Source organism: Triticum aestivum, chromosome 1A (assembly GCF_018294505.1).
Source record: "Triticum aestivum cultivar Chinese Spring chromosome 1A, IWGSC CS RefSeq v2.1, whole genome shotgun sequence".
Lineage (NCBI taxonomy): Eukaryota > Viridiplantae > Streptophyta > Magnoliopsida > Poales > Poaceae > Triticum > Triticum aestivum.
The window spans coordinates 315,542,982-315,551,406 of NC_057794.1; positions in this window are offsets into that span (position 1 = coordinate 315,542,982).

The window sequence follows — 8,425 nt, forward strand, 5'->3', positions numbered from 1 at the left end:
TGATATTATTGTAATTCCTACAAGCATATATTCCTCCCTCATAATAATTTTCAGTAGCATCATGAATAAATTCAACAATATAACCATCACATATAGCATTCTTTTCATGATCTACAAGCATAGAGATTTTATTACTCTCCACATAAGCAAATTTATTGTCATGGATAGTAGTGGGAGCAAACTCAACAAAATAACTATCATGTGAGGCATGATGCAATTGAAAATTAAAATCATGATGAAAAGTTTCATGGATATCATTATTCTTTAAAGCATACATGTCATCACAATAATCATCATAGATATCAACTTTGTTCTCACAATCAATTGGAACCTCTTCCGAAATAGTGGATTCATCACAAAATAAAGTCATGACCTCTCCAAATCCACTTTTATCAATATAATCATCATAAATAGGAGGCATGATTTCATCATAATAAATTTGCTCATCAAAACTTGGGGGACAAAAAATATCATATTTATCAAAAATAGCTTCCACAAGCTTGTGGCTTTGCATATCATTAGCATCATGGATATTCAAGGAATTCATACTAACAACATTGCAATCATCCTCATCATTCAAATATTTAGTGCCAAACATTTTAATGCATTCTTCTTCTAACACTTTGGCACAATTCTCCTTTCCATCATACTCACGAAAGATATTAAAAAGATGAAGCATATGAGGCAAACTCAATTCCATTTTTTTGTAGTTTTCTTTTATAGACTAAACTAGTGCTAAAACAAGAAACAAAAAGACTCAATTGCAAGATCTAAAGATATACCTTCAAGCGCTAACCTCCCCGGCAACGGCGCAAGAAAAGAGCTTGATGTCTACTACACAACCTTCTTCTTGTAGACGTTGTTGGGCCTCCAAGTGCAGAGGTTTGTAGGACGGTAGCAAATTTCCCTCAAGTGGATGACCTAAGGTTTATCAATCCGTGGGAGGCGTAGGATGAAGATGGACTCTCTCAAACAACCCTGCAACCAAATAACAAAGAGTCTCTTGTGTCCCCAACACACCCAATACAATGGTAAATTGTATTGGTGCACTAGTTCGGCGAAGAGATGGTGATACAAGTGCAATATGGATGGTAGATAAAGGTTTTTATAATCTGAAAATATAAAAACAGCAAAGTAACTAATGATAAAAGTGAGCACAAATGGTATTGCAATGCGTTGAAACAAGGCCTAGGGTTCATACTTTCACTAGTGCAAGTTCTCTCAACAATATTAACATAATTGGATCATATAACTATCCCTCAACAAGCAACAAAGAGTCACTCCAAAGTCACTAATAGCGGAGAACAAACGAAGAGATTATGGTAGGGTATGAAACCACCTCAAAGTTATCCTTTCTGATCGATCTATTCAAGAGTCTGTAGTAAAATAACATGAAGCTATTCTTTCCGTTCAATCTATCATAGAGTTCGTACTAGAATAACACCTTAAGACACAAATCAACCAAAATCCTAATGTCACGTAGATACTCCAATGTCACCTCAAGTATCTGTGGGTATGATTATACGATATGCATCACACAATCTCATATTCATCTATTGAAACCAACAAAAAGTACTTCAAAGAGTTCCCCAAAGATTCTATCAGAGACTGGAGAGTCAAGACGAAAACGTGTGCCAACTCCTATGCATACGTTCATGGACGAAACCCGCAAGTTGATCACCAAAACATACATCAAGTGGATCAATAGAATACCCCATTGTCACCACGGGTATCCCACGCAAGACATACATCAAGTGTTCTCAAATCCTTAAAGACTCAATCCGATAAGATAACTTCAAAGGGAAAACTCAATCCATTACAAGAGAGTAGAGGGGAAGAAACATCATAAGATCCAACTATAATAGCAAAGCTCGCGATACATCAAGATCATATCACCTCAAGAACACGAGAGAGAGAGAGAGAGAGAGAGATCAAACACATAGCTACTAGTACATACCCTCAGCCCCGAGGGAGAACTACTCCCTCCTCGTCATGGAGAGCGCCAGGATGATGAAGATGGCCACTGGTGAGGGGTTCCCCCTCCGGCAGGGTGCCAGAACGGGTCTAGATTGGTTTTCGGTGGCTACAGAGGCTTCTGGCGGCGGAACTCCCGATCTATTCTGCTCCTAGAAGTTTTTAGGGTATATGGATATATATATATAGGAGGAAGAAGTACGCCGGTGGATCTCCGGGCTGTCCACGAGGCAAGGGGCGCGCCCAGGGGGGTGGGCACGCCCCCCACCCTCGTGGGCTGCCCAGGATTCTCCTGGTCCATCTCCGATACTCCGTGGGCTTCTTCTGGTCCAAAAATAAGTTCCGTGAAGTTTCAGGTCAATTGGACTCCGTTTGATTTTCCTTTTCTGCGATACTCTAAAACAAGGAAAAAATAGAAACTGACACTGGGCTCTAGGTTAATAGGTTAGTCCCAAAAATAATATAAAAGTGTTTAATAAAGCCCATAAACATCCAAAACAGATAATATAATAGCATGGAACAATCAAAAATTATAGATACGTTGGAGACATATCACTGACCTTCCATGTTTGCAAAGATATCCAGTCAGTGTGATTACAATAATAGTGGAAGTAGATGATGAAACATAATACACACAAATAAAAGCCGATCACCTCTGTGATCTCTCTTTAGTACTAACTACTTGTTGGAGAAGATCAGGCACGGAGTTGGATGAGGAGGATAGCAAAACCAATCTCCCTTTCTGCAGTCCCACGGAAATGTAAAAATGTTGCCCGTGTGATATTTTGGCGGAACTGCACAAAACACTCTTAAGGAAAAAATGATTTGTGCAGTTCACCAAAAGGTTGCAATAGCAACGAGGTGAAATGGACAGCCATGTTTACAAAAGGAGGTAGAAAGGAAATAATTACTACCCAGTAACACAATTTGAAGACACATACGCCGAAAAAAGAAGCATACTCCATGTAATAATGGAAAGATAGCAGCATGGTGGTTTATCAAAAATGGTTTGAGGACAAGATTGCAACATGGAAAGTACGCCAGCCGAGATACATTTTAAGCAAACAACTAAAGAAGATCCACATGTAGGATTTTCCACAAGCAGCAATGTGGGAAGATGGGCAGTGGAGCAAGGCCAGGGGAAGCTGTACCTGAGGGTCATCGGGGTGAAACTAGGAGGGCCTCAGCGGCCGGGATCTGCCCATATTGCGGCAGCGAGCAAGTGGCGAAAGCCCTGCCGTGCTGGAGCTTGGTCAGAGATAACGGCGGGTACCGCAGACCAGAACGTGCTGCCTCAACGCCATCGAACAGAGAAATGATGCACATCCTCCCTTTCCGCCAGCAGATGGGATGCAGCCGGATCATTGACCAACGATGAGAGAGAGAGGCCACCGCCGCCTTGTGTGAGATGTTGTGACAAGAGACAAACCCCAGCAGGCAGGCTCCATTCTATATAGTGGAGCGGATTTTTCCATTTTCCTCATGACAATCATTTTATATTCTGTACGTGCCATTGAGGAATATATAACTTTATTTAATACTAATGTGTCAAGTCAACCTTTGTTCCGTCTATATGTGGTACACGACCCTCCTTCGAGTAAACAACCGCTACACGCGTCAAATTATCACGTGGGCTGCCTTTTCATACAGAAACGAACTCCATCGTGTACCCGCGCAGGTCTGGCCAGGAACAAGATGTGAGTACGTGCGTCCTGTGTGCACCTCTTCTTTAGGTGCAGGTACGTACATGGGTGGGTGTGAGAGAGATGGTTTGTGCGAAACAGAGGCAATGTGTCGATGATATCTCAAACAAAAAATGTAACATATGCAATGTCTGTGAAATAGAGTCATGGATATATCATATATAGAAGGAGCGATCCACGAGAAGAGAGTGGAGGGATCATCGGCGTGAGATATCGATAGAATCAAAAACATGGATGAAGTGTGTGGCTGCGCGATTGATATAGAGTGCCATCGAATTTGTGTTTTCCCACGTCAAAGATACAATGCGGCTGGCCTACTGGAATTTGAGAGGGCAGAGGTGCAGTTTTTCTCTGTGGCATGGATACCTACCTACAACGTTCGAATATCGGTGTGTGGGGGGGGGAGGGGGCAGAGACCTAACTATAGAGAGGTAGATCGACTAGTATATGTGTGGAGAAGGAGAGGGACCTAGCGATGTATTGAGGGAGATCAATCGGCATCCATGCATATGTGTAGCAGAGGAATAAGGTTGGGAGAAAGACAAAGGTAGAGTGTCAGAGGGTTGGTAGTGGAGTATCTCATAAATGGTGGGAGAGGCCTACTAGACAAACGGAGGGTACGAGTGCAATATCAATAAGAGAGGGCCGGGGATGTCTGTCTGTCTATGCGCGTGCGTGTGAGAGACATGTCGGGAGGTATGCAAGGATGATGAGGGGAGACGATATGGTTGTGGTAAGCATACGTAACTACATAGGAAGATCAACCATCGTGCGTCCGAGAAAGGGAGAGACATAACTAGTGAGGTAAGTCTATCGGTGCATGGGGAAAAAGAATTATAGTCGACCTAGCTATATGTAGGGAGATCGGTACGTATACATGCATGCATGTGTTATAAGCAAATAAGGTCCAGAGAGACAGACAAGGGGAGAGGGGTGCGGCCAGGAGGTGGTGCGAGAGGCCTACTATGTCGAGGGGGGAGGAGTGTGCAAGTATGAGATCGATGAAAAGAGGGGTGGGAGAGTGCACCCGCGTGGAACCGTATTGGACATAGGGGGCATGAACGGTGAGAAGAGAAGAGGGGAAGTATGTGTTTGTGGTAGGTACAATTGGCTAGAGAGGTATATCGACTGATGTGTGTCGGAAAGAAATAGCCGGGGGGCCTACACACACCGCAAGTGAACAACTTAAAGAGAAATAACGAACGTGCGTGATGGAGGGGACGCTGAGGGAGGGTGAGAGGGGGCAGGCGTGTGCATGCACGATAGAAAGGTAGCGCTAGCTAGCTACAAAGAGAAGAGGATCGTGAAGGTGTAAAAGACGAACAGAGATCATAATTCATTATAAAAAAGTGGATACAGATACTTGAAGAATATATCATAATGTAGAACATTGATTATAATTTAGGCTAATGTGTGGCTTTTGCAGCTCGGGGCTAAATACTTGTCATAATTTAGGGGGCGGGGCACTATACTTTGTGTGATAAACACTATGTACGTATGGAACATGGTTTAGATTATGAATATATAGTTAGTACATCAAATGTACTATTATTTGGAATCAACATCAAGTGTATTAAAAAATTGAATTCGAGTTCATATAGTACACATAGTTCATATCTATTTCTATAGTAATCATGTGGTGTGTTGTTAAGGTAATACACGAATGATGGTTGAAGTTGGCAACAATCATGATTGTAGATTCTTATTCAAATAGATAAATGAATTCAAATTTAGTTCGAATTGCAGCGATAGTATAGACATTTGGAATGCACTAAAATGTTGGTACGAGTAGGTTGCATGCATTATACAGCTAGCAAAAAAATATTAATCGGATATAACATGGATTCATACTCTGTTTTGAATAGCATTTGTATAATAAAACGGGACAAGACTCTCTCTTTGTATGGTGTGAGTAGTTTTATTTTTTCGTTTTTTTTCATCGAGGAAAGTGCGAATTGATTTGATATGTACAAATAAAATATTACACGTTAGGCTTGTCCCTAAAATTCAACCCGCGCCTTGTTATATACCGAAAATTCAGATATCGTGCTCCCAAAACTGGCGCCTTCACAACCCGCGCCTTGCTATCCCAAAATTACAACGTGCGCGAAAACTCCCTCCAGCTGCCAAATCCCGACATGTGAAATCCCCCTTCTAACCCTAAGCCGAAAGGGCCGCTAGTTCAAATCGCTGGGGGTACTTTTGTAACACACCCTACATTTTGGACAAGCGCGTCCCTAAGTTATGGTTCCCCCTCCCATCGCCTCCTTTTCGCCATTTGAAATCCCAGGCCGCCATAACCTCTCCGCTCCAGCCATGAAACCCTACCCTCCTCCGTCCGCCACCTCACCACTGCTAGTCGGAGCCTCTTCCTCGACAACGTCGTCCACCGCAACAGCTCGATGTCCCTCATCCACCTCCCCGGATGAGGATCTATCGTCCATCTCGTCATCCTGCCGGTTCAGCCGCCTCGTCCTCCACCTCCAAGGAGCTACTCCGACGATCGCCTCGTCTATCGCGGCTGCTCCATCCCCATAGCGCCGCCTTAACCTGCTCCACCGGAACCGCAGCATCCTCACCGATTCCTCGGACAAAGTCGAGGCCTACTCGGCGCCACCAAAGAGGTTGTACACCCATCGCATCGCACCTTCTCCTTAACTCGACCTCCCGGCGCCCACGGTGCTCCATCCTGCACCCCATGGCGTGGCTACCTTGAAGCCGGCGCCACGGGAGACATCTCCACGGCGGCTCTCCCCCAGTGTGAGGCCCCTTCAGTGGCGACGTCCATACCAGCCGGATCTGTTGCTGCTGCTCCGGATCTCGCTCGCTCGCTCGCACTGCTGCTGCTGTTCTCCCCCTCGCTTGTGCTGCTGCTCTGCTCCGATTTAGCTACACTTCAGCCGACTGAATCAACTTTTGGGTTAGTCGACTTTCAGGGGGTGGGGGGCTTGCTAGAGTTAAGGAAGAACTACCCGTAGCGGGGAGGGGGGGCTCGCCGAAGAGGTGCCCCACTATCTATCTTAGGGTTCAGGGTGGGGCGGTGGTCGCCGGCGGTGGGGGCGCGGTGGTGGGGCGGTGGCGTGGGGATCGCCCGAGAAAAAGCTCGGTGCGGGGGGGGGGGGAGGCTAGAGGGCTAGCCGGGGCGGCGGTGGGGAGTTGTTTCGGGGCGGCGAGGCGGTGGCAGACCGACGGTGGGGAGTTGTTTCGGGGCGGTGAGGCGGCGCGGGGGCCGGCGGTTCGGCCGGTGGTGGCTGGCAGCTCAGGCGGGTGTAGGTTGAAGATGAACTGTAGGCCCTCCCAAAACTACATGTGAAGTGCCTTTCTACTACCATTGCGTCCAGTTTCGACAGTAACATTCAGATTCCATAGTAAATTTCAGTTTCGACAGTTAAGTTCAGAGTCAACAGTTTTTACCTCATCTGTTGTAGTCAGGTGGTTTTTGGTGGTAATGTATTTTACATCATCTATAGGAGATGCTATTAGAATCCCACTTGAGATTAACGATGTCTATCTTGTGTTGCTTCAGCCTCGTCGTCTTACGGCTCAACAGAGCTGCTCCAACGATAGAACAATCCATCACAATAGAGCAGTGCCCTGGACGCCGTCTATAGATTCCTCAGATCTTCCTCCACACCTCCGACAGCCACCTCTGCCTCAACTTCTTCAGCGACCAACCCAATGATGTTGAGGTCGACACGGCTACGGCAAAGAGGTTGTACACTTGTTGCATCACTTATTACTCTACATTCATGTTGATCCATTAGGGCTATTTTGGTTCAATGGAAAAACATAGCAATAGGAAATTTTCCTATGGCACTCTACTATTCAATTATTCATGCATTTTGTTGAAAGGAATGGAGCAAAACATCCACCTGGACCTACTTTTCAAAATCCTATGCATGAAAACAAGAACGAGTGCATTAGTGGCAGAATAACATTCTAACTGTACACGCTTTCATATGGTTTCACTTTTTTTGGCCATGTTTCTTTGCATTCCTCTGCTCTTCCAATTCCTGTGAACCAAACACCCAAGTTGACAGAAATCATGTGTTTACAAATGCTTTGTTTACCATGTGCATTCCTATCCTATTCTGGTGTTTTTCCTATCCCTGCGTTTTTAGAATCATGCAAGCCAAATGAGCCCTTACATAATTACTTCACTTACAGGTAGGTGTCAAAGGAAACTTTGTGTGGTTTGTCCTGCTCCTGTCGCGACGTCGTTGTTGGGGAACGTTGCAGAAAATTAAAATTTTTCCTACGGTTTCACCAAAATCCATCTATGAGTTCATCTAAGCAACGAGTCAAGGGAGAGAGTTTGCATCTACATACCACTTCTAGATCACGAGCGGAAGCTAGCCAAGGGGATGGTGATGATGGAGTCGTACTCGAACATGATTCGGATCACCGATGTCCAAGTGCTGAACGGACAGCACCTCCACATTCAACACACGTACGGGACAGGAGACGTCTCCTCCTTCTTGATCCAGCAAGAGGGAAGGAGAGGTTGAGGAAGATTGCTCCAACGGCAGCACGACGGCGTGGTGTAGTTGGTGCAGCAGTACTCCGACAGGGCTTCGCCAAGCATATACGGAGGAGGAGAGGTGTTGGGGAGGGGAGGGGCTGCGCCTTGGCTTGTGTTAAGCTCCCATGCGCCTCCCCACTATATATAGGGGTGGAGAGGCTGGTTTCTTGCCCTCCAAGTCCATTGGGGCGTTGGCCAAGGTGGGAGGAAAGAAATCCCATCATTT